General features: G+C 33.2%; 1 long non-coding RNA gene across 14 annotated transcripts; it reads right to left on the bottom strand.

Moving 5' to 3' along the window:
* Positions 1-4679: 4679 nt before the first annotated feature.
* Positions 4680-15008, bottom strand: LOC107058716 (uncharacterized). Of its 14 annotated transcripts, none has more exons than XR_001472265.1 (14): positions 13189-15008; positions 12562-12610; positions 11916-12466; positions 11538-11803; positions 11201-11267; positions 10105-10351; positions 9765-9839; positions 9613-9687; positions 8133-9201; positions 7146-7993; positions 6920-6991; positions 5609-6832; positions 5113-5512; positions 4680-4986 (listed from the first exon to the last, which is right to left on the bottom strand). It is a non-coding gene; the product is annotated as an uncharacterized lncRNA (long non-coding RNA). The 14 variants fall into 14 exon arrangements; XR_001472264.1 differs by having other exon boundaries at positions 6920-7245; positions 7835-7993; XR_001472267.1 differs by having other exon boundaries at positions 7835-7993.
* Between the last annotated feature and the right edge of the window lie 7316 nt (positions 15009-22324).

The following is a 22324-nucleotide window of genomic DNA, read 5'->3' as shown; positions in this document are numbered from 1 at the left end:
TAAAATAGGCCCAAGTATAATATATAATATTCAAGATTGGGAATTTGTCCCAATCTTGAATATTATATATTATACTTGTGGGACTTTTAAAAGGGAGTTTTTATTAATATAGAAGTATATCAATTTAGTATTTTGTTTTAATTTTATAATTAATAAATATATAAAATCTCAATATTTAAATATATATTATTTAAAATTAAATATTTAAATATGTATTCAAAACATTATAAGTCAGATTTTTTTTTTTACTTATTCTACTATATTTCTACTATATTATAAAAGGGAGTTTAGGCCCAAGTATAATATATAATATTCAAGATTGGGACTTTCTTGAATATTATATATTATATTTATTATATAGTAGAACTTGGGCATAAACTCCCTTTTAAAATAATTAGAAATATATATATATATATATAAATGGAAAAGTCCCAATCAAGGAAGCAACATATATCATTTACAAATAACTTAAAAAGCATTAAAAATTACAATAATTACCAATTTAAAATATTTAAAAGGTATATAATAAAATAGGTTGACTCTCAGAATTCTAACAGACTCACATATATTGAGACAGAAAAAATAACACATATCATTTTAAAATTACCAAAAGAGTATTAATAAATAATAATAATTAACAACTTAAAATATCTGAAAGACATTTTTAAAAGAGTTAATTTTGTAATTTTATCCATATCACATAAATTAGGACAAAGTGACCAGTAATGTACGTTATTTCAAAGTTACATAAAATTATTATAAATCACAATAATTAATAACTTAAAACATTTTTTAAAAAAATATGAAAATTTGGATGACTCTCCAAATTTCATTTGTGTCACATAAATTGAGACAACAAAAATAACATATATTGAGTCCATTTTAATTTATGTCTCTTATTTTTAATTTTTTTTATATTTAAAAATTGCGTAAAAATACTATAAATCATGATAATTGACAACATAAAATATTTCAAAAATGTTGTATGTGGGTAGTCTTATTATGCCTTAAATAGAGTCAAACAAAGTACAGGCCACCACAAACCAGAATTCCCTTTTAATTTATTTATTTACAAAATTAGCCTTCTCTTTTATGAAAAGTTGTGACTTTTTGAAAAGTTGCGACTTTAACAAAGAGTTGTGACTTTTATGAAAAGTTGCGACTTTAATGAAGACTTGCGCTTTTATGAAAAGTTGTGACTTTTATGAAATGTTGTGATTTTTATGAAAAGTTGTGACTTTTATGAAATGTTGTGATTTTTATGAAAAGTTGTGACTTTTATGAAATGTTGTGATTTTTATGAAAAGTTGTGACTTTTATGAAATGTTGTGATTTTTATGAAAAGTTGTGACTTTTATGAAATGTTGTGATTTTTATGAAAAGTTGTGACTTTTATGAAATGTTGTGATTTTTATGAAAAGTTGTGACTTTTATGAAATGTTGTGATTTTTATGAAAAGTTGTGACTTTTATGAAATGTTGCGACTTTTGTGAAAAGTTGTGACTTTTATGAAAGGTTGCGAACTTTTCCAAGTAGTTGTAACCTTTCCGATAAGACACAATAAATATTTGTTCACACTACCCTTTGTTGTCTATAAATAGAGGGATTTCCTCTCATTTTAAAACAACGAAAATTTTGAACCTCCTCTTCTTCTTCTTCACAATTAATTATTTGTGTACTTTACTCCTGTTGAGTGGATCACTGACACCATTGGTTATGTTACAGATCCTGGTATGTATTTTTACAGTCATTAATTTATGTTTATGTTATTGAGGATAAACGATAAGATGTAATAATTTTCATTTCCTTTACATTATTAATGTTTGTTACTATGTAATCTTGTATGTAAGATAATATAGTGTTTTAGTTTTAATGACTGATAGGTTTTAAGTATTATTTTATAAATTCCGTGATAGTAAATTTGCAAACACGGATAATTTTACTAGTAAAAGATAAATTAAAAAGAATATAAATTTAAAGTATCCTATAGTCTTTTTTTTTTTAAAGTACCCTATAGTCAATTTTGTTTATAAATAATACTAAATACGTCATGTAGTTTGTAACATAAGTTAACTGTAAATATATATTCCCGCATATTTTTAAAAAAAGTCTTTATGTTTTTTAATATTTTGGCAAGAAAAAGTGGGATTCCTAGTTAAATAGGAATAGGAAACAAAATTAAAATAGTTTTTTTTTTATAGGTTTTGTTGCAGTATTATAAATAGGGGAGAAGGTATAAGGGAAGAATTTCGTTGTTTGAAGCCACATCTGAGTTCAAAGATTGATACCATATCTGAGGAGAATAGGGAATTGAGATAGATGAAGAAGAACAACTTCAGCCATCTCTTTTCAATTCCTATCCTCAGATCTGATTTCAATTCATTGAATTAACGTTCTACAACAAAGCAACAACAATAAGGTATGATTTTGTTTGTATTCTTGTTTCATGCTATATTGACATACATACGTACATATTTGTTAAATCCGATTGCGTCGTTTATAATCTCATGTTTATAATAATCTTTACAACTATCTTGAAAATCTTTACGCTTTTTTGTTTAATTTGTCGGCATCAACTTAGCTTGTACCAACAGATATTGGGTTTTCCTGTAGTATTTGCTTCGGGGAAAAGAAAGGGCTCACAGCATTATTTCTATATAATATAATCGACTTTTGATCAAATCTTGACAAGTTCTTGATTTAAACAATTCTTTTTCTTGATTTACCTAAGTGCAATTCCTCAGACACACATATTTGTTGACTGATGTACATACAAAACATATGCAATAATGAGAAAAATCAGATAGTGATCTAAGCATTCATCCAAACAAACAATTCACTCTGTACATGTGTGTGCCATGATCCAAGCACTAGGAAAAGTCATGAATTTATCTAATCTATGAATTTAGATCCTTGGGATCCATTAAGAACACCAAAATTGGACAGTTTAGCCATGGCATGAGCAAACTCTGTCCTAAATATAATGCCATCATCAATAGCGTAATCTGTAACTGCTGCAGCAGTCTTTTCATTAGCCATCAACTGTTGATCAGCAAACAGCAGCTCTCTTCCTCTCATTAAAGTCTTGTAGTAGTGATTATCTAATGTCCCAATTGATACACTCAGACCCCTAGCTGTAACTGTATCTTCATCATTCAACACATTGCTGATGGTGTTGTTGTCGTCTGGACACTTCCGCCTCAACTCTTCAACAAAGTCTGGAGGAATTGTTGGATCAGGTAAACCTGTCCCCGTGAAATTACTGAGCCTGGGCCGAATAAATTGACAACCAATCCTCCCAATATTATGTGCGATAAAAGAAGAAAAAATAATAGAATTTCAGAATATGTATATTCCAAAAAAGGTGCAGTGAATGAAGATTAAAGTAGCGGGATTAGAAAGATTACCAAGGAGGGCCACTGTTTCCCTCTCATCAAATCCTCTGAGCGAAAATAGTCTAAGAGTTTCAATGATATTCCCATTTGGTCGCTGAATTTCAGCCATCGCCTTATCAAAGAATCACTCCTTACTGTCCCTTCTGCCTGTACGCACAGGATAATACGGTCGACCAGCCTAAAAAAGGTAGGAAATCAGCATTTGAGAGTGAAGGCGAGATATTAAAGATATAATATGCACAGTATATGAATATTCCCATATTTTCAGAACTGTGTTGCTAACATATGATACCATTGGAAGGTGCAAAATATACACTACAAGATCGTTTAACGGAACTATGGAAAGATGCAAGTGTATGAGTTACATCTATTTACCAAGCCAGATTCTATTCTCTTAATTAGTTCTTGAACAAGGAACACTGAGACAGATATGCCATGTAAAATAGAAAGTACTAAGAGCAAGAAAAAAGAAATCAGCAAAGGAACTTAAGATGCTTGACTATAAGAAACAAAGGTAATGTTACTTGAGGTTTTGTGTTCGACCCTGCTCAGTTTTAAGTTTCAAGTCTTTTTCTGGAAAACTGTAATATAACTGGACTAACTTCATTGAATTTAGAAATCTGCTTATATATAGTATTTAAGTGCAAGTTCGATTAGCAACCAATAGATGCTTTAATATTGTTGTGAAATTGGATTAATATAAAATTATGAGTTTGAAAAAATTATTCATTTAATTTGAGATTAACTTAAGCTTCTAGTCTAGTATATCTATAAAAGAGAACCTTAGGCCCGTCTATGTGGCGCCACCACAAACCAGAACAAATATGCAAGTTTTTACTCAATTCCATATGAATCTATGCAAGTTGTTTCGAAAGCTATGCTGGATCTATCTCTTTCTCATTTGAGTTGTCAACCCAAGTCCTAATCAGTAAGTAATGAATCCCCATTTTTTATGATCCAGTTCCTCCACAAAGGTTGTTCTATCTCTTTAACTGAGTATGATGTTGAGATCCGCTGCCAACTTTTGAGTGGTAAAATTATACAAACTTGTTAAGGAAAAATTTGGAAAAAAACTAAAGCATATGACTGTTCTTGATAAGTACAACTGAAAGCATGTCAATTTGAATATCTCCTTGGGAAATAAAATATACACTAACAGCACAAATGTAACTCAAGCATTTAGGTGCCTCGATAGCTCAATTAGCAAATCAGATGCGTTCAACAACCACTAACCCTTTTGAAGAGGGATTAGAATAGTGAATAATGATATCTCAAAGGTCTAAGTTGAGTAATTTTATTGATACAAAACAAAATCCAATGACATTACTATATATATTCCCAAAGTTGAGTGATCTTTAGAAATATCAACTCTCTGAGAGACAAATATTTGAAATAACACTTGTTAAATATTTTGAGCATTGAAATGAAACTTCTACATATCTGCTTCTTCTTCAATGGGAATGGTTCGGATCACTGGAGTTTGCTATCATCATAATATTTTAGTATGTTGCACAGCGCTTTATACCCATCTTTGCTCATTTAACAATTCAGAAATTTCCATATATCTGTAGTCCTTGTCCCTGCTTGTCATCTGCAAAAAGGAGTCAAGCTAAGTCAAACTGCACATTTGGATGGAGCATTAGGAATTAGAACTGCAAATAAATGAGTGTAAGAAATGGATACAAGAGAAAAAATACCCATGCCATGAGATGTTTACCTTCTCGAGTATATGTTTGTAATAGATGATTGCTGCAAGGCATATAAACCAGTATTTAACTTGACTTCCCCCTCCCAACAAATGTGTAGTTTAGCTGAAGAAGTCATGTTTCTTGTTTGTCGAATAGGTCAGTGTCTGACATCTGATTGTCCTAGGCCAAACAATCTTTCCCAGTAGAGATTTTTTTTTTCACCCCCAACATAATCAAATTGATTCTAAGAAGCACTAAACTATATTACCATCCAATTAGCCAGGGTTGGTGCTTTTCCCACAAAACTGCTTGCCTGCAATATTAAAAAAGAAAAAGTAGATAAAAGAGGCTTTAATAGATCCAGTATACCTGAATAGCATCGCCATCACGTGGATGCTTCCGTGCTCTATTATCAGGTACACTTACAATCTGAAGAAGAAATAATGATAAACTGAGCAAGTGAGATTACTGATCCCAGAAAAATGCTTAGAAAGAGGACACATTTGAAATTCAGGAACTACATACATGAACTTGTAAACATGTTTACAAGGGTAATAGGCAATTAGAACGAACAGCTGAAATAATTTGCGATAAATACTCAACAGTTCCTTCAAGCATCTTCACTCTTCAGCCGCACCTGTTGGACATGATCAAAATAAGACGTCACTAAGGTATCTTGATGAAACAAGCGAGGTCCATTCTGACCCTCAAGTGACTAATTACTTGAAAATACCTACTGTAAAAATAACTGTATTCATGAGAAATGCTTAACATGAATATGTAAACTCAATGTATATGCACTAGTGCTGCGTTTTGTTTTCTGAGCAAGCACTTCAATTTACTCCTTGCCATTGACATGATTGGTTTATATCTTTACCATGAATGATTCCCTACGCAGCAGATTTACCTCATACTACAGTATTGACAATGAAACTGCTCATTAAATGGGGAAAGATTATTATAACCAAAATTCGGGGTGAGCTAAGGTAGATGCTCTGAGCAAGTATTTTCATGAAAAAACTTTACTGTCATAACCAAAGATTTGATTAATCTCCTCAGAGGAACCTTGATGTTCTATTATGATTGCAGAATGCTGTGTCCAACTTATGCAAATACCATCTATCTCCTGTTGCAGCAGAGAAAAGGAATAAAGAGGGTGAGCATATCAAAGCAAACCTCACCGTACCATCACAATATATTGAATCTCTAGTTCACATGATATAACAAGAGATAACTCCCCCTTTTTTTGGGAGGGTAGGGTGGGGTGGGGATGTTGGAGGAATTGTACAAATATAACTGCATAAAGCACCATCCTGGAAATCAAAATGGATTGGATCAGGTGTCCTGCGGAAAAGGCGGTGGGGAACTAATAGAAACATTCGGTTCGGAGTTTTAAAATCTAGGTTTTCAAAAAAGCCTTCTTTTGAACAAGGAACCCCAATTAGCTTTGCACGTTTTCTAATACTTTATATACAAGAATTCACAATTTTTTTTTGAAAAGAAACAGACACTGAGATCACAAGCACAAGGCTCTTGCCGGAGCCACAGACTCCGAGTCCAAGTCTTCTTTTGTTGCTTCCTTCTTTTCCAGAATAAAATAGCTAATGATAGAACTATGCTCTTCATAATTTTCACAGGGATCTCCTCACAGATTCCAATGGTGATGATGTGACTACAGCATCAGTTAGACCGCCAGTTCTCATGTTAGTTCGAACTGGTGCTCCAAATCCAATTGAAAAATCTTGTCATCTGGGAGTAAAGGAATGATAAGTTGAACCATAATATACCACTTAACCTAAATGTGTTCCATGAAGTTAATTTTGTTTGACAGATTACCTTTCTGAAATTGTCTTCTCTAAACTAAACAAAAGCACCACCGCAGATAAAAAAGAAATCTTTAGTGTCTATCTGCAATTAGTTTATGGAAAATTATGAAGAGCAGTCAGCATCTAGAAAGAACAGTGATGAGCTATTGAACAAGTACTGTCCAGCTCGTTAGAATTTTACATCATTCGTAGATGATTGCTGCAAGGCATATAAACCAGTATTTGACCTAACTCACCCATCAAACAGGGTTGCACAAAACAACTTGAACAGTGCAATTGCCAAACATGTTTGGTCTCAAAATATTTGGCAGACCTATGGTGATTATGCGATAGGATCTATGATATGAAAAAGATTACCATCATTTTAGTAAGGGTCAATAAGAAGCACCTAGTCCCAAGCCAGGAACAGCACAAGAAACAACAAATGGGAAAAGGTTAAACCATTTAACAAGGAAAACGAAATAACAGACCTAGGGTGATTATGCAACAGGATCTATAATATGAAAAATATTACTACCATTGTAGTAGGGTCAATAAGAAGCTCCTAGTCCCAAGACAGGAACAACACAAGAAACAACAAATGGGAAAAGGTTAAACTATTTAACAAGGAAAATGAAATATTTGACAGAGCTATGGTGATTATGCAACAGGATCTATAATACAAAAAAAGATTACTACCATTGTAGTAGGGTCAAATAAGAAGCTCCTAGTCCCAAGAAAGGAACAACACAAGATACAAAAAATGGGAAAAGATTAAACCATTTAACAAGGAAAATGAAATATTTGGTAGGCCGATGTTGATTATGCAACAAGGACTATAATATGAAAAAGACTACAACCATTTTAGTATGGTCAATAAGAAGCTCCTAGTCCCAAGACAGGAACATCATGAGTATAAGAAACAACAAATGAGAAAAAGTCAAACCATTTGACAGCATATCCAGAAACATTATCGACTGCATCATCAAGCTGCTGCAAAATTGCACTTGATAACTTCCCTTTCAAGCTCAACATCAAGTTGAAACCCCTCTTTGTTTAACTCAATTAGCAAATAAGAAGTTGTCATATGTCTCTAGTCCTTGTCCTTGCATTTCATCAGCAAAATGGAGTCAAGCCAAGTCAAATTGCAAATTTGGATGGAGCAACATGAATTAGGTACTGCAAACAATTGAGTGTAATAAATGGATAATGAGAGAGAGATACCCATGCCATGAGATGTTTACCTTCTCGAGTATGTTTGAAATAGACAAATTCGCCATTTTTTTGGGTCCTCCAAAAGTCTATGTTTTCCCTAGTCTCTACCAACAAAAGGAAACAATTTGCAGTTTTAATTGGCTGCAGATGGAAAAGATAATAATGAAAATAAAAAATATTAATATTAATAATGAATAACATTATTATTATTAAATAACAACAACAATCACTTAGTAAAGTTTCAATCAGTATAATAACTTTAACAAGTGTCGTGCCAACACGAATGTACTAGTCAAAAGGAAACCAACATTTCTGAAGAAAATTCTTTGTCTATCACAGGAAAAGCAGAGCTCTAAGAGTGAGGAAACAGAAAAAGGAAAAGTCACACACAATACAACCAAGTTCTAGCTGCTATGACCAAGCCACTGTAGCGACTTAACTATAGAGCATAGCAACATACTGATTATTAATCTTCATATATATTAGGAAAAAAATAGCATCCAACAGTATAACAACAGGCAATCAACTCTTGGTATATTTTAAAGGAAAAATAAAAACAACAAAGAACCCAGAAATATAGTTGATCTTAACCAAGTATTTCACCATTAAGATTCCACAAATAATTACATCCCTAGAAAAGAGCCTAAAAGTAGTGACCAAAATATGCATCAAACTCCTAAAACTGGAAACCACCTAACCAATTCAGGTATGAGTCCATACACAGTGAGATCATCACTTTCTACCGGGATACAGAAAGCAATGTCAAACAAATGCTTCTGATGCATTTTATTTTAAGAATTTCACGAGAATAAAGAGTCATAAAATCACTAGATTTACAGAATAGTGATCCGGAAAAGAAGTGATGATGTAACTCCAGCATCAGTTAGACCACCAATTCTCATGTTAGTTTGAACAGGTGCTCCAAATCCAATTGAAGAATATTGTCATCTGGGAGTAAAGGAATGATAAAGCTGAACCATAATATATCACTTAACCTAAATGTGTTTCATGAAATTAATTGAGCTTGACACATGTCTGAAATTGCCTTCTTTAAACCACAAAAGCTCCACCACAGATAAAAAGGACATCATTAGCTATCTGCAAATTATTATATAAAAAAAATATAAAGAGCAGTCGGCATCTAGAAAGAGCGGTGATGAGCTATTGAACAACTTCACAGCCTTCGTAGATAATTGTTGCAAGGCATATAAACCAGTATTTGACTTGACTTCCCACTCCCAACATATGTGTAGTTTAGCTGAAGAAGTGTTGTTTCTTGTTTGTTGAATAGGTCTGTATCTGACATCTTATTTTCCTTGGCCAAACACTCTTTCCTCATATAAATTTGTTTTTCACTCCCAACTTAATCCAATTGATTCTAGAAAACACTAAACAAACATCTTCAGCAGTTGGATACCCACTTTAATTTGTTTTCCACCCCCAAACATGTTTACAAGAGTAATAGACAATTGGAATGAACAGAAGAAACAACTTGAAATAAATACTCACAGTTCCTTCAAGCATCATTGGCAGCGCGGTTGGGTGTCCTTCTCAGATACATCTGCCAATGTTAAGGCTCTCAGCCTATACAGATGACTGATGAGAATGATTACTTTAAAGTCAATTATCCAAATTCATAAAGTATATAACAAATTTTGGACCTTTTTGGCTATTTTATCAACTTCATCTATGTAGACAACCCCTTGCTGAGCTGATTCTACATTGAAGTCAGCAGTCTGCGAACAAACATGAACACCAAAAATTTATAATTGAATAACTATGCTGCTGATAGTGCAAAGTAAACCAGATTACAAAAGAGAAACCATGTAGTCTCCTTGACAATGAAATACGAGCCTTCGAAACCAATATTTAGGTACGTTTCAAAAGACAGGTAAAAGTCTTGTTTAGGTTCATTTTGGGCAAAGTTCTTCATAACATAGCTATTCAACACTCATGGGGTGCTCATGTAAAATTTTGAAAGTAATACTCAAAAGCAGGTACCTCATACTCTCAAATAAAAGGTGACATATCTCCTCCCTTTAGTAGCCTCAATGTGATAAGAGTAAAATGGGTGAAATATTTTTCCAAGCTCTTCCAGAATTAATGCCAAATGTCATGCAATACCTCAAAACATGGCTTCAGTCAGTATACTTTCTAGTATAAATTTTAAGCCTCATGCACCAGTGTTTTTGGCAATGTATTCCTCAACAATAACTCAAAGTGCATTCTCGGTAAACTGTAAGTTAACCTGTAACGTCAAAACAAATTGTTTCGCTGTAAATTGACTGATTTTGATCCAGTGCATCAGAATGGAGTATAATTTTTTATTTTGTTTTTTTTAATCAAGAATTGCTTCTTCTTCTTCTCATTCCCTTTTTTCCTGTGAATGTATTGGGGATAAAGACAGAGAAACTTCCTTTTTCAGAGGAATGAAATATCATACGTTAAAGCTAAACAACACTGAGCTAAAAGCTTACATTATTCAAGTTGATTGCTTGTATTGCTTGTACAGAGCATTTTTGGGTTCTATGAGGGAAAAAATTCGGAGCCACAATTAAAAGGAAAAAAGGGAAGTAAGAAACAATATGAATGTGAAAAGCAAAAGAGAACATCAACTTCAAATATTCTCTTTCATCTTCAAGCGGCCTACATATTTTTTCTCCTTATCCTGGTAGTACAAAAATCATAAACAAATAATTTCTCAAGGCATGCGAGTTGAACCTCAAAAACACTTTTCACAACATGTGTAAATGATGTTTTAGAAACACACAGCCCCACACTTTTCATTTTCATAAGTTTGTTGGCTTCTCTATCCATGTATAAACCTTCTATTATAAGATTTTAGCATTTAACTAGGTCAAGGTACTTAAATAAGATATCGAAGCTACAAGTTCAAGAGTACTTGCGATTTAGACTATAAATGCAAAAACTCTGCAAAAATGGAGATTTATTTGAAGAAGTTTGATAATCTAATTGTGGGTAGGTGGCAGCAACACCTCAAGCTCCAAATCTAAAGAGGTAAAGATGATTTTACTGATGTCAACATGGAAAAAAGGATCAAAGAAAGATAGAAAAGGCAAATATTAGAAGAGGATACCTTTAACAGAACATATTGAGTTTACTAGTCTTCCCTTCTTAATGTCAGCTAAGTGTCCACGATAGCACTGAAAAGCAAAACGAACAAACTCCTAAAGTTCCCCATCCAATCAATCGATCAAAACCACATTTAAAAGTCGGGTGTAATTCACTCTGGTTGGGACAATTTCATTAGGACATCATCTCAACAAATACTATGAGGATTCATCATAATATGACTATTTTAAAGTTGGACATGAACCTCCTAAGCACAGTTGGAGTTCCCAAAAAGCCGATTAAATCATGAAAATGTGAAACTAGAAATTACATCACAAAAAGGCAAAAAAGAGTAGACAAACCTGAACAAGATGATCCTTATCCAGTGAAGATAAACTCACTAAAACTGGAGACCACCTCACAAATTCAGATATGAGTCCATATGCAGTGAGATCATCACTTGACCTCCCCCTCCCAACATATGTGTAGTCTAGCTGAAGACCTTCTATTTCTTGTTGTTGAATAGGTCAGTGAATGACATCTGATTTTCCTTGGCCAAACATTCTTTCCTTGTAGAGATTTGTATTCCACCCCCAACTTAATCCAATTGATTCTAAAAAGCACTAAACTATATTACCGTCCAAATAGCAAGTGGTAAGTGTTTTTCCAACAAAATTGTTAGCCTGCAATTTTTAAATAGAAAAAGCAGATAAAATAGGCATTAAATAAATTCAGTATACCTGAATAGTATTGCCACGTGGATGTTTCCGAGCTCTTCACGTACACTTCTAATTTGAAGAAGAAATAAAGATAAACTCAACAAGTGAAATTATTGATCTCGAAAAATGCTTCAAAAGAGAACATATTTGGAGTCAAGGAACTACATATGTGAATTTGTATAAAGATTTACAAGAGTTATAGGCCATTTGAATGAACAGATGAATATAAATGGTGCATCCCTGAATCCCTCAAAGAGCTACTGTTATATTGGAACAGATGAGGCCTACATAAAGCTGCAAAGCCCCTTTGGTACTCCATACCATAATCAAAGTAGTGACCAAAACATCCATCAGACAACTTTTTTCACTAAACAAAAGACATTATAGAATCTTGGGTAAAAAATCACAAAGACGTCGTAAAATTCTTGATACGAAACCACTAAAGCAAAAGAATATAAATTACATTTGGATCCAAAGACTGAATTTGATCCAATGCATCATAATGGAGTATCATTTTGTTTTTGATTTTTTTTTTCAAGAATGACTTCTTCTTCTTCACATTCCCTTTTTTCCTGTGAATGTGTTTGGGATAAAGACAAAGAAACTTCCTTTTCAGAGGATGAAATATCATACGTTAAAGTTAAACAACACTGTACTAAAAGCTTACATTATTCAAGTTGATTGCCTGTATTGCTTGCAAAGAGCATTTTTGGGTTCTGTGAGAGCAAAAATAAGGATCCACAATTAAAAGGAAAAATAGGAAGTAAGAAGCAATATGAAATGTGAAAAGCAAAAGAGAACATCAACTTCAAATTTTCTCTTTCATCTTCATGCGGTCTAGATATTTTTTTTCTTTATCCCGGTAGTCCAAAAATCATAAACAAATAATTTCTCAAGGCATGCAAGTTGAACCTCAAAAAGACTCTTCAAGACACGTTTAAATGATGTTTTCCAAACACACACCCTCACACTTTTCATTTCATAAGTTTGTTGACTTCTCTATCCATGTATAAACCTACTATAGTAAGATTTTACCATTTAACTAGGTCAAGATACTTAAATCAGATATCTGAATACTAAGCTACAAGTTCAAGAGTACTTCCGATCTAGACTATGAATGCAAAGAATCTGCAAAAATGGAGGTTCATTTGAAAAGGTTTGATAATGTAATTGTTGGCAGGTGGCAGCAGCACCTCAAGCTCCAAATCTAAAGGGGTAAAGATGATTTTACTGATGTCAACATGGAAAAAAAGATCAAAGAAAAATAGAAAAGGCAAATATTAGAAGAGGATACCTTTAACAAAACATATTGAGTTTACTAGTCTTCCCTTCTTAATGCCAGCTAACAGTCCATGATAGCACCTAAAAGCAAAACGAACAAACTCCCAAAGTTCCCCATCCAATCAATCGTTCAAAACCACATTTAAAAGTCGGGGGTGGTTCACTCTGGTTGGGCCAATTTCATTAGGACATCATCTCAACAAATACTATGAGGATTCATCATAATATGACTATTTTAAGGTTGGTCATCAACCTCCTAAGCACAGTTGGAATTCCCAAAAAGCTGATTAAATAATGAAAACGTGAAACTAGAAACTACATTGCAAAAAGGCAAAAAGAGTAGACAAATCTGAACAAGATGATCCTTATCCAGTGAAGATAAACTCACTAAAACTGGAAACCGCCTCACAAATCCAGATATGAGTCCATATGCAGTGAGATCATCACTTGACCTCCCCCTCCCAACATATATGTAGTCTAGCTGAAGACGTTTTGTTTCTTGTTGTTGAATAGGTGAAATGGTGCATCCCTGAATCCCTCAAAGAGCTACTGTTATATTGGAATAGATGAGGCCTTTATAAAACTGCAAAGCCCCTCTGGTACTACATACCATAACCAAAGTAGTGACCAAAACATCCATCAGACAACTGTCATCACTAAAGAAAAGACATTGTAGAATCTTAATAAGAAAATTACAAAGACATTGTAAATTCTTGAACATTTGAAACCACTAAAGCAAAAAGAATATAAATTACATTGTGAATTACAATCAAGAAACATTAAGAATTCAAATTCTCCAACATAAAACCCTAAAGAACCTAAGATGCAATCAAAAGAGGGAGAGTTTGTTTGACTTCACCGAAAAATCTTGAAATCACAATACGAATATCCATTGAAAAAGAGAGATAGGAAGCTTACTTTAATGCCAACGAGAGAAGAGAGGGAGAGTTTCTTTCACTTAACTGAAAATCTTGAAATCACAATACGAATGAGACACACAGAGATTAGTTCAAGTAAACCACCCCTGAGAACTTATATTTTACTATTAGAAATCTCAAGGCAATACCCATCCAAAAAAAAACAAAATTGACAAAACGAAAGGTGACAAAATCTTTAAGTTTCTTGAAATTTTAATTTAAGATCTTCATCAATCATTGACAAAATCTTGATAATCATCTTGATTATTAGAAACCTTAAGATACTGCATGAAGTACATGTCATCCATCCCCCGCCTACCCACCAACAACCAAAAAAAAAAGGTGAAATGATGCATTAGACTAAACTTATAAATTTCAGAATCTTGATGAAAAAACACTGTCAATCTTGATAATAATCTTGATGAAAAATCAGAAAAAAAAAAAAACTGGTAAGTACTAGAATGATTGAAAATCAAGAAACATAACAAGACAAATAGAAGTTGTCAATTCCAAACAGGCGAACCCAGAAATCTATTTGATATTAACCCAAGTATTTCACTATTAAAGATTCCACAAACAATTACAATCTTAGTAAAAAATCTATCAGACAATTTTCTTCACTAAAAAAAAGACATTATAGAATCTTGGTAAAAAATCACAAAGACATTGTAAATTCTTGAACATTTGAAACCACTAAAGCAAAAGGAACATCAATTACATTGTGAAATTCCAATCAAGAAACATCACGAATTCAAATTCTCCAACACAAAACCCTAAAGAACCTAAGATGCAATCAAAAGAGGGAGAATTTGTTTGACTTCACCGAAAATCTTGAAATCAACATTGAAATAGAGAGAGAAAGATGGCAGGGAGAGAAGATAAGGAGAGTTTCTTTTACAAAGCTTACTCTAATGCCAGCGTTTGGACTTTGGGTTATATAAAGAGTGGAATGCGTTTGGGTAATTTATATAGATAGCTGCTTCAAATTGGCTTGTTTATTTCATGTCCGTGTCCATTATAGAAAGTTTTTAAAAATATTACTCCTTGTACTATTGTCTACTCCACCCCTACCCCCGCCTTTTTTGATGTTTAAATTTTATTTAATGCTATAAGTAATTTTTAAAAAAAATAAAAAATTCAAGAATTAACAATCACAAACACATTTAAATTATTTTAGAGAGAGAGAGAGAGAGGGGGTACATATATGTTTTTTTTTATAAATTTGAAAACTCAACAAAACAAATTATTACCGCGAGATCAGTTTGATGGCACCTTTTATATTTATATATTTTCCTATGCGCTAATTCTATTTCTACTTTGCATTATGCGGATAACTGATTGTACATGAATGAATATAGGAAATCTTAATGGAAACTTTCGCATATAGCTATTAAAAAATAGTTTAATTACGTTTCATAGCTATAATCTGCTAATTACGATACGTAGCTATAGGTGAGGCGAGCGAGAGAGGACAATAATTTGTATTATTTGCACCTCGTTTATATAATTTGCGGGCACATTAGTATAATTTGCGTGTATTTTGTATAATTGAGTAATACGAAATTCAGAATTATACGATATGATAAAACTTTAAATAACGAATTTATACGAACACAATCATTTGAGCTTTAAACAGTTATACAAATTATATTTTACAAATTATAATAAACAGAAGTAAAAACGTAAAAATAATTAAATGAAATGAGAAAAAGTAGACTTATCAAAAAATAAATGAGAAAAAAAGAAGAAGAAAGGAAGTATATAAAATAAATATTGAGTAAAAAATAGATTATGATGTAAGCAAATAAAGAATAAAACAATTAGAAAAAAATTAAATGAATAAAGAAACATAAAAAAATAGAGAAATAAAAAGTAAAAGAATTTTAAAAAAAAGAGTCAAATAACTAAAGCTACAAGGAAATGTGACCTTTTCAGTAATTAATTAGGAGACATAATTATATGGGGATATATGTTTGTAATTAATTTATTTTTATGAGACCTGAGCTTAGTTTTTCCTAAAAAAAAAATTAATCAAATCAAAATATTGTATTATCAATATGATTTCCGACTTCCAAACATATAAAGTCCTTTAACAATTACACAATCATTTGAAAACATATTTTAAAGGTAATAAAAGGTAAAAAGGAAAAAAGAGAAAAGATCAAATCTTAGTGACTATACAACATTTGAAACGTTACGAAGGCTGCTAGGATGAATTTTTTTCATCGTTTATGACGTAGTTATTAATTTATGAAATATTTAATTAAAATATCAATTGAAGTGTGTTTCAAAGAGATTCATACTATACAAATCTAAATTAATTAGATTAAATGATGTAAAAGGATGTTTTAAAAGAATTGTGATCAAAACCATGGCCTAAGTATCAAACAATATGTGAAAGCAGAATATTATCCCGTTCAAGTCTCAAGTATCTGGAATTCAGAATTTGTAGGAAATTGTGGCCTCAATTCTTATGTAACATTTCTCTCCAACCAAACTAAACTTATACAGGTACTCTATGTAGTCATCTTATTATTGTTATTCGCTGGTACAATTTTCACTACCTTCAAAGAATTTAATACACTTTGTTCTTATCAAATGCTTCCATACCTTATAGTATAAATCAAATTAACATGTTGAATTCATTATTGATATTAACAGCACATCACTTTTATGTTTTAGTTTTTAAAGTGGGGGAGGGCTATAATATATTGCAATTAGGAGATAAAAAAATGATTATACCAAAACTTGTCAGAATAGAAATATTGTCAAGGTAAAACAATGCTTCATCCAAGTTCAAAGTTTCAAGGGAAAACTCCTTCAAGTTTTTCAAATGTTGGGTATACCTGACAAAAAATTGATTCTGATGTTTTGAACGTCTGATTCTAATGTTTTAAACGTCTGCGTTTCAAAATTTCCCTCAATGGAAAGGCAAAACGGAGTGCTTTTGTTTAAAAAGAAAAGAATACCTCTTGAGTCATGTCATATTAATGTTTCCCACTTTACTTCATTCTCTTCGAATCCCGACCTTCCGACGTCCCCCCAGACCTCTTTTGACCAGATATATCATGCAGGAAGCGACAAGAGGAACCATTACGGCATCCCTTAGGTTTATTAAAAAAAACACAAGGTGTCAAGCTGCGCGGAATTGGTTTTTGGTTCTTTAACAAACCTGCCCCCCATGTAGTACCATGAGGATTGGTATTTTGTAAGCTTTCATCAACCACAAACTCATATTGTTCTCCATGTTGCTTGATCAGGGACTTGCAGTAATTGATATCCTTCTGAAGAGGGGTATGACTAGTCAATATCGAGGAAGAAGGGGATGTATGTCCAACATTTGGTGAAATCGACAGCTTAGGCTGCAAGGTGGTACGACCATATTTGGAAACCAACTCAGAATTAACTGAGGGCTTTCCTCCTTCATTGTCAAGTACTCTATATTTGTTAACCAGTTTCTTAATATTTTCCAGATTTAGGTCTGAAGTGGGGTGGGCTAGTGACTTACTCTCTGTAGTGTTTGCAGTTTCTACACTTGGAGGGGGCCCTTGTTCAACAACCAAATTACTTCTCATGGATGTTTCAGGCTTAGTCATCATCAAGGGTGCAGAATTTGCCATTGGCTTTGGCACAAAGCTTGGTCCAGATCCTGCAAGAGGAGCTTGGCATTCATTAATGGGGTTGTTAATTACCTTATCGGGTTTTTTCCTAGGCAAAGGAAGCAGTAGATCCTCTGGCCTAGACATGGCAGTATTGGTAGCAATGCCACGTTCATTCATCAGCTTTGGTATTTCTTCTGGGTTGAGGAGAAGCCTAACCAATAAGTTGGTACCGATCAGACTACCCTGCTCTTGACTTTTGGCAAGAGCAGCTACAGTTGTGGCTACAGCAACTGTCAAATCATGTGTGGATGGAGATTCGGTGACAGGGTTGTGCTTAGCAGGTGCCATTCCAGAAACTTGAGACTTGAGCTGGGGAATATTCTGGTTTTCACATATTGTTTGATACTTGGCCCCATGGTTTTCATTAGCTGGTTGGTCTGGAAATATTTCAGTCTGAGTGCCGATACTTTTAAATGTCGGTTGATACCGGGGAACAAAGCTGTAACTAACAGGTAGTTTAGGAGAAACTTGGGTTTGCTTAGACCCCTTCAGATTTTGACATCTTGAATGATATGTTGGAGTAGATTGCACATTAGAAGGCGGTCTTTTAGATAAAAATGAGTTGCTCGAAGGTTTTCTGGCATTTGGGAAGGTTGACAAAGGTTCTGGAAGCGACTTTCCATTATCAGGTAGCTTTTGAGAAGTAATTGTCCTGACAGATGATGATGGACTGTTAGGTAGACATCTACTAATGGTTTGGGTTAGAACTTCTACATCTACTTCTTCTTCTTCTATAGGAATAGTTCGGATTACTGGAGTTTGGTTATCATCATAACTTTGTTCCAGGTCAGACAAGTTGTAAGGACTGTATGGAAATTAAATAAGAAAAATAACAGATTAAAACCAAAGTAAATTAAGACAATGAAAGCTATAAGCACAAGAAATATTAATCCAAAAATTACTTACTTTGGAGGAATTGCAGACCGATTAGGGAAAACCGCCTCAATCACCCTCATTTTCCTATCCTCCTGCTTACTGGCTTCTTTACTTTCTTCACCAGCAACCACTAGCCATTTCTCGTTCAAATGGAACTACAAGTAACAACAATAAATGGGGTTATTGTGACAATGTGTACATAAACTATTCAAATAAAGGCAACTCCAATCATCTAAACTTAGATTACCTTGGGAGGGCATTTCCATATAGCCAAAGATTTGGAAGAAAGTCTCTCTTTTGACTTCTTCAAGCAATATCTTCTTTCAGATGATGATCTATCAATGCTTTGATGCGTCTGCTTTAACTGAGATCCGCTGCCAACTTTTGATGGACAATCCTCTTTTCGATAATGTTTTACCTGTTGAGTGACAAATTATACAAACTTGTTAAGGAGAAGTTTGGAAAAAAAACTAAAGCATATCAATGTTCTTGATGATAAGTAAAACTGAAAGCATGTCAATTTGACATGTCCTTGATATTACACACTTAGAATATCTCCTTGGGAAATGAAATATACACTAACAGCACAAATGTAACTCAAGCATTTAGGTGCCTCGATAGCTCAATTAGCAAATCAGATGCATTCAACAACCACTAACCCTTTTGAAGAGGGATTAAAAAAAAAGACTATTTAGTGAATAATGATATCTCAAAGGTCTAAGTTGAGTAATTTTATTGATACAAAACAAAATTCAATGACTTTATTATATATATTCCAAAAGTTGAGTTGTTAGAAATATCAACTCTCTCAGAGACAAATATTTGAAATAACACTTGTTAAATATTTTGAGTATTAAATCTTCATTTGACATATGCTTTGATAACTTGAGGAAAAAAATTTACATTTGATTCTATCAAAATGAGTTGGATTGGTTATGAACACCATGATTTACTATAAGTAGCTACTATGCCATAAATTTGTTTTTGACATATTTAAATATTTTTGGAGTTAATTATGTTTATCCAGATTTGCTTCAGATAAATTTTGTTTGTCATCTTGAAACTACACTTGTCGGTGTATACGTAGACTTTACCTAATAGGGTTGAGTCGATTCGTGCAACACTACGAGGAGATGACTTGAACAAGAGCAAGTAGGTTCTATGATATTTGTCACAAAGTTGATCACCTATTTGACCTTGGATATTGTGTTGGTATTAGTATATTATTCCCAAGGAAAGGTAAAGGTACAAAAGATTTGAATACGTTTAGATCTAAGAAGCCGAAAGTGGTTCTTATGATTCAATTCAATTGAAATGGGATTTAATGATTTTATTTAAATTATCTTGTGAATGGAATTGAAAGTATGTAAGGTTGAGTTGAAACAAATTTACACTAGATCCTTCGTTTCAAATGTAAAATAAATTATTATTTGACATTTAATGCATTTTGTTCTATGTCAAATAATCCTTGCATTGACTTCCTACCAAAGTGGGTTGACACTTCTTTGTGTTTCTTTGTAGTATTCATTCTCATTTGATTCTTGGAATCACATCCACCGCTCTCCCTATGAATTGAGCCTCCTTTTCAGTCGATCTCGGTTAGTTTCACCTCTTTTCAGGGTGATAACACCAATGGTTGTCCCAACTTTTAGTAAACGAGAGTCAATAATACTTATTGAGTATTGTGATGGTGTACTACTCAACCCTCCTTAAGGGCCCTCTATTTTCCATATTTAAGAATGAGGCGTGGCTAGTGATGAGTGGACAGGGCTAAGGTTACTCTATTCCTGAGGTATATGTTGAGGCACCACTTATATTGTGTGTTAGCTAGTATATGTTCTTTTTTCTTTAATCACAAATTGTCCCAAAGAGTTTAATTATACATGGTTATTATATAGAGGCTCCATAAATAGGTAGTTGTGTAAGGTTGTAATAATGGAAGTGTACATACATGGAAAAACACATATTTTCTTATGAAATTATTCATCTATAGCTTTAAATTTGATAACACTTTAGGATTGATTTGAGAATGTATAAAAAAAATTCAAATGGCTTTCGCGGTTGGTTCAAATGCGGTCGGGGTGCGGATTTGGTTCACTCTTATCAATTAGTGTGTCGGATGCTAGTCATGTGGATTTATATTAGGACGACCAAAAGGTAACTCAAGGAACATATAGGGACTCAAAGTCTCAAATAGTTATCTCAAAGGCAATTGCCTCTTTCCCGCTATGTTTCAAATTTTATAAAAATTCAGTTTTTTACTCTTTTGAGTTTTGTCCTTGTCTTTTGGGAGTATCGAAATCCTTAATTTCTACATTCCAGCGACTCATTCATAACAGAGCATCAAAACTAGTTAGCGTCATCTTTTCCCCAATCCAAACTAGCAAGAGAAAATTATAGAATTCTGCAAGCAAATTCATTTGTGTGCTTTTCTGCAACAGACACACATCTATATCTATGAAAAACTTATGATGAATAAAAATAAACATTAAAACTCTTGCACTAAACAGAGACTCGATGAAGAAATGCTGTGTATACCTGACAAAAATCAGGTCCAGGAGCCCATGAAACCTTCCTCGATTTCTTCAAAGTCATGATGAAACACTCAAAATTCCCCTTTTCAAGATGATTATCTGTCAATGCAACTCTGAAACAGAATCAGAGATCGGAGTTTATCAACAAAAGAGAAGCCTGGAACCCTAGAATTTCTCGTTTTGGTGAGTGAAGAAAATGGATTTTCTGTCTGCGGGAGTGAGTAATGTACTTTCTATGTTTGTAATATGTCTTGCGTCTGCCGCTGGAAAGATTCGTTACCTGCCTTTACGTATTTAACCGCCTAGCACCTCATTGCGACATGTCTTTTTTTTTTTTTTTTCATTTAGGGTTAATTAGACCAAAATACCCCTATACTACTACTTAGTTACGGATAGATCCTTTATATATGACCCACTATCAATTATATCTACGTAATTATTATCCTTCGGTTTACTTTTACTTGTCACTTATTTCTAAAATAGATTTTCTTTTTACTTGTCAATTTTGATTTATTAAAAAAAGATAATATTTTTTCATGTTTTACTGTCAACATTAAATACTTATTTTCCAAATTATTTTTCAAGACATCATTTAATAAAGAATAGTTTGGTAAAATATCTAGGGAGAAGGGACGGATTTACCCCCCGAACTTTAATAAATGGTACGTCTATGCCCTCCGTTATACTTTCAGTCCACATAAGCCCCTGCCGTCCAATTATAGGTACACACATACCCCTCTCACTAACGGCCCCCTCATTTTTTACACGTGTCTTAAATCTAATCAACTACCCATTTGACCTTTCTTTTTAACCCATAAACCAACTACCCGCCCCATAAACCCAATACCCACCCAATTTCCTCTAAGATATATCTTATTATTTAGTTTCCTTTTTCAATTTTCCCCTAAACTTCAAACTTTAAAAAAATCCCCTAAATTCTCGTTCTAGGAGAAAAAAAATTCTCTTTGGGTCTGAATCTTCTCTCTTCCAGTGACTTTATTGCACTTTCCTCTCTCGATTTCTCCACAATTTTGGTTGATTGAATTCTGTGTGCATGCAAAGTTTTGATCTTTGTGTGGTGGAGTATTTTCAACATCGTGATCGGTGGAGGGGTGGTATAGAGCTCTATGAATTTGGAAGGATTAGGGTTTGGATGTGAT

Source organism: Solanum tuberosum, unplaced genomic scaffold (assembly GCF_000226075.1).
Source record: "Solanum tuberosum cultivar DM 1-3 516 R44 unplaced genomic scaffold, SolTub_3.0 scf00020, whole genome shotgun sequence".
NCBI lineage: Eukaryota > Viridiplantae > Streptophyta > Magnoliopsida > Solanales > Solanaceae > Solanum > Solanum tuberosum.
Note: the sequence above shows the minus strand (reverse complement) of the source record. Positions and strands in the feature narration are given on the sequence as shown.